The sequence below is a fragment of the Phascolarctos cinereus genome, unplaced genomic scaffold, assembly GCF_003287225.1.
Source record: "Phascolarctos cinereus isolate Bilbo 61053 unplaced genomic scaffold, phaCin_HiC Scaffold_182;HRSCAF=758, whole genome shotgun sequence".
Taxonomy (NCBI): domain Eukaryota; kingdom Metazoa; phylum Chordata; class Mammalia; order Diprotodontia; family Phascolarctidae; genus Phascolarctos; species Phascolarctos cinereus.
Window position 1 is genome coordinate 3,753 of NW_027555494.1, and position 5,447 is coordinate 9,199.

General features: G+C 40.6%; 1 long non-coding RNA gene across 1 annotated transcript; it reads right to left on the reverse strand.

Annotated features, from left to right (window-relative positions):
- Nucleotides 1-587: 587 nt before the first annotated feature.
- LOC110204261 (uncharacterized) lies at nt 588-5,099 on the reverse strand. Its single transcript, XR_002323258.2, has 3 exons — nt 5,043-5,099; nt 2,162-2,204; nt 588-1,457 (listed from the first exon to the last, which is right to left on the reverse strand). It is a non-coding gene; the product is annotated as an uncharacterized LOC110204261 (long non-coding RNA).
- Between the last annotated feature and the right edge of the window lie 348 nt (nt 5,100-5,447).

A 5,447-nucleotide genomic window follows, 5' to 3' on the forward strand; every position in this document is an offset into this window, starting at 1 on the left:
TTTTCCCCCACAACTGCTAGACAATGAAGATAGGAGGGTATGCTTATCTGCAAAGGATCCCAGCTGCACAAGCATTATCCCAGCCTGGCACTGACTGGCTGGTGCCTGTCTTGCCTCCCAAGGACACACAGGCGTCCAGCTAGGGACGCAACAACAAATTATATCAGCCGCGGGGTGGGGAAGGGGGCTTCATCCTTGACACATTCAGGGCCTCCTCCAAGCTCTGAGTCCAGTGTTTCTAGAAAATATGGCAACTCAAAAAGACAAGTTCAGGGGACCCTTTAACAGTCACAATAGCCAAATGTTGTCTATTGTCATTTATAGACAATGCAATTATTCAGGGCCTATTTTATAAATTACTATAAAATGTTAATTCTGATCCCTTTCAAATTTGGAATTTGCAAGATTATAGGTATAAGATTCTGAACCAATAACCGGAAAACTTTTTTTATTTTTCAGACCTACTCATGAGCTGGAAAATTATTGTTTAAAATATTCACAGATCAAGGGCTCAAAATATTAAGGATTCCCTCAATGTGTGGGTTTAAAAATTATCATGTGTTATATTAATATAATTAATTCTCATATAGTACATGTTTATGTAAGTCAATTATGAATTATAATTTTCTCATTAACTTACATAGTGATGTGGTAGATAGAATGCTTGTGTCAAGACCTGGGTTCAAACTCTGTCTCCGACAAAACAGCTGTGTGACCACTGACAAATCATTTAACCTCCCTGTGATCTATAAAATCAGGATAACACCTGTAGTAGCCACCTCATAGGGTTGTTGTAAGCCTCAAAGAGTTAAATACTTTGCAAATTTTAAACACAAAATATCAGTTATTATTACTCCAATTCAGTTAACACTTATTTGTATTTTAATTCACCATATGCAATAAAGTAAGTAATAAGACAGCATTTATTTTAAAACAGCCTATAAATCAGTTTTTTCATTAAGCCAGACTAGATTTTCCCCCAAGCAGCATATTTGCCATTAAGCCCTTTTTTGTTCTTCTTTCCCATTACTGACTTTTGGCAAGTAATTATGACAATCATCAGGTAGAAAAGTAAAGCAGACTAGGCAGTTTCAAGCAAAGAAGAGAATCAAACTATTTATCAAAATTAGTCCTCTGCATTACTTGTAAATTTAAAAAAAAACAAACCTTTTCTATTTCATATTACTTATGGTAACAATGAGCAAAAGGTAATTACTAAAACCTATACCTCAAAAAATTCTACAAAATATGGAACCAAACTACTGGATCTTCATGCACATATAAAGGCTCTCCTTTTTCAGATACAAAAGTTGTACTTACCTGAGTGGTGTCCATATCTGCCACATGATCAAATGTGAAGATCTTAGGCTCGCTCTTAGAATGCAGACAGAGGGTATTGGAGGTGAACACTGATAAGCACGTGCCAGAATGTTCTCCATTGTTTAGTATGGGTCCCTCTGTAGGGAGAGGGACTCTTATAAAAACTTTGATGACATCACCCTCATTACTAGGGGAAAACAAATATTTAAAGACAAAGTCTACTGAAGATGAGTTTCTAGTTAAAAGATACTTAAAAATATGAACTCTAATGTACCTGAAATTTTTCCATTTGGCAAATCAACCTCAACACCAATCCATCTTACCCATTATCTGTCCCTACCTTCCCACTCTCCCCTTAACTGTAAATTACAAGGTATTCATTTCAAAAAGCTCCAAGTATTTCTCAGATCTCATTCTGGCATCATCTCAAGACAAGAAATATCACATTAGTGGTTCACAAAGATTTGCCCAAGGTTCCAGGTAATCAAGGCAAAAAGAGCAAGGAACAGGAACAAGAGTTCACCATTCCACATTCATATGACCCTTCAGAATTTCCAAAATACTTCCCTCATAAGAACCCTGTGTATAAGTATACTTACTTATAAGTAGTACAAGTATCACTACTCTCTTTCATAATGAAGAAAAGGAGGGTCAGAGAAATTCAATGGCTTGCCTGCCGTCATTCAGCTATTAGGTGTTAGACCCAGGATACTGATCAATGTCTCCTGACTCAAAGCCTGCTCCTTTCATTAAGGCCCTACTGCCTCTCCAATCTATGCTGCTTTTTGAGACTAACAGGCTCAAGAACACATTTCCACACCATCAAAGAAGTTTTTCTTACCTCACTTGGTGAGATTGTGATGGTGTTACAGCACGGAAACTGTCTAGAAAACAAGACAGGAAAATATCATTAAACAGGAATTAAACAGGCACATAGAATGACAGATTCTTTTTTACTTTTACCTCCCCAACAATTAACAGATGAAATAGTGAAAGTGATATGGTGAAAACAAAAATGATCTTTACTTTTCAATGGAAGGAGTGTCATATTCTCAATGAAAAGTGATTGGTTTTTTTAAATTTTATTAATTTATTTTATTTATCTTCTGTTAGTTTTTCTCCTTCCTTCTTCAACTGGCCAATTGTATTTTTAAGGGATTTGTTTTCTTCAGTGTACTTTTTTTTCCAATTGGTCAATTGCGTTTTTTAAGAACTCTTCTACCTCTCTCATTAGACTTTTAAAATCCTTCTTGAGCTCTTCTAAGAAGGCTTTTTGGGCTTCAGACCACTTCCTATTCCCTTCTGATGTTGCAGATGTGGGTTTGTTAACAATGATATCCTCTTCAGAATTTCTGTCTTGATCTTCACTCTTCTCATAATATGAATCCACGGTACATTTCTTTTTACTCATGATTTCTTTATTCCCTGGCCTTTAAAGAGATTGAGCTCTCCTGCTGGGGAACAGAGGGCACTGACCCAAGCTTCTTGTGTTGGGAGCCTAGATCTTGGTCACTGCTTTTGTGGGCTGGGGCCTCTTATGCTGGCAATTGGACACTACAGGGTTTTGCCAGCTTACCTTGTGTGGGGCTGGAATCAGCAAGGCTGGAACTTTCAGGCAATTCTAGGTTGCCTGCTTTTCCTTTCCTTTAGTTTTCTTCAGCTCCTTTTAGATGGGTGCTGCAAGGTGTTTATCTGCCTGGGGCCCCTTGCAATGCTGCCTCCCTCCTTTCTGCTAATGCACTGGGAGATTCCTTTGCAGTAGAGTGTCGAGGCACCTGGTGGTTTTCTGAGCTGGTTTCCACGGGTTCCCTTGCCCCTCACTGAGACACTTGGAGGTCCAGGTGTTGGTGTTTGCCTGCTCTACCACCTGGGCTTCAGGATCTCTTCCTGGTTGACAGGTGGAGGCTGTAGGGTTCTGGTGTTGGGTTGGAATCAGCAAGGCTGGGACTTTAGGAAGACTCCAGGTTGCTTTTTTCAGCTCCTTTCAGATGAATGCTGCAGGGTGTTTATCCGCCTGGGGCCCTTTGTAGTGCTGCTTACCTTATTTTTGCTGAGGCACTGGAAGACCCGTTTAGTGGGCTGTTGCACTGCCGTTCCACGTCTTTCTTCTAGTTCAGCTGTTTCAGGGTTTTTTTTTGTTTTTGTTTTTTTTTCCTGGAGGGATATTGTCTGGGTTTTCAGAAGTTGATAGGGGAGGGTGAGAGCAACTACCTTTTTACTCAGCCATCCTGGCTCCCAGAAGCAGAGGTCAAAAAGTGATTGTTGAAAGCAGAAAGTGCCATATATCAAAACCTTAGTTACCTCAGAGCCATACTTCTAGCAATCAACCCTAAGTATAGGGATAGCTCTACATTCAAGCATAGACTAAAACAAAAAGTTTTTGACAGCTAAGTTGCACTTTCTGGGTTTTCTAAGTAACATAAAGAGAAGGATAAGATTGGCTATGACTGATTGCTCACATCTAGAAAAAAAGCCAGTCTTTCTACACAAGAAGAAAGAAAAAGTAGAAGAGGGAAAATCACTTACACATTTCTTAGTATATTCAATACCGATACCTACGAAGTCATAGATTTTTGTAACTGCAGTAGTGAGTCCCACAAACCTCTGTGACCACATTTAATGATCTACATAGAGACAGTGTGGCCAAGTGCACAGAGGCAGGAAGCAGTGGGTTCAAATCCTGCCTCAGGCGCATAGTAGCCAGATGTTAGATTTGCAAAAATATGCAAAACAATGCCACTCTTCCCACTAAACTTTTGTTTTGGAAAACACATTTTCATAAAACACATTTATGTTAATGTAATGGCCTTATTGTCATTTTAAATGAATTAATATTTAAAACATTTATCAATTTTAATTTCTAAATGGTAAATATTGATAGACATGATTCACATAAGCAAAAGCTCCTGGAGGTTCTCAATAATTTTAAGGAGTATAAATGAGTCCTGAGACTAAAAAATTTGAAAATCACTAGTCTAATAGAAAAAGCAGTGAACCAGTGAGGCAAGACACCTGATTCCTTCCATCTTCCCACAGAAGATGGGCCCAATTCCTATTTTTCTTTGTGTTTCTAGCACCTAAAGCAGTGCCTTTTATCAGGGGCTCAATGCACATGTGTTCAATTGAATCAGTACTTACTAAATTTAATACCATTTTAAAATTCTACTTTGCCTCCCTTTCCTCATTCCTAAAAGACAAAAACAGTTCCACCACCCCAAGTAAGGTAGAGACTAAGTGTAAGAGCCCTTTTAAGATCACAAATTTAGAGTTGTAAGTGACCTAGCAACTTCGATTCTGTCATTGTTTTTTTGTCCAGAGTCTGTCATTTTTCAAATGAGGAAAACAGAGAAGGCCTCTTGATAAAAAAGACTTGCTGGAGGTCACACACAAGGTGGTTTGGCAGCAGAGCCAGGATTCACACCCAGGACCCAACATCACAGATTTAAGGGTAGAAGGGACACTGGCAGGCAGTTCAACCCCTCTATTTCACAGCTGAGGAAACGAAAGCAAAGCAAGATTAAGACTAGTAATAATGATCACGGTTAAATTTTATGTAGTATTTTAAGATTTGCAAAGCATCATAAGTATATTATACACATATCTATGTAGATAGATAGATAGATATAGATACAGCTTTCATTTGGGGTTTTCCTGGCAAAGCTGCTGGAACGGTTTACCATTTCCTTCCCCAGCTCACTGTACAGATGAGGACACTGACTCACCTTTGACGCCAGACGCCAGGACGCTCCCGCTCCCAGGACCGGCAGCCCCGAGTGCGTGCACTGCGGCGGTACGTTTGAATTTAGCGCCGGGCGGCGGAAAGGGGCGGAGCCAGCACGCCCCCGGAAGCCGCCTCGGGAGCCGCCCTGGAAGGGGCGGAAGTCAGCGGAAAGACGGCGGGCCCCTATCACGTGGAGGGGAGCTGACGTCCTGGATCAGGAGTCTCCAGAGCGCCCCGGCTGCGGAGGCTGCTCTCCTTTCTCCGAGAGGCCCAGGATGGCGTGGTTTAAAGGCAAGAGTAAAGGAGCGGATGGTGCGCCTTGGCACCTGCCCTTCCCTTTCCTCGTGCCATCTCAGCTTTCCCCGGTCAGTATACTCCAAACTTAATGATTGGCCAGGCTAGAATT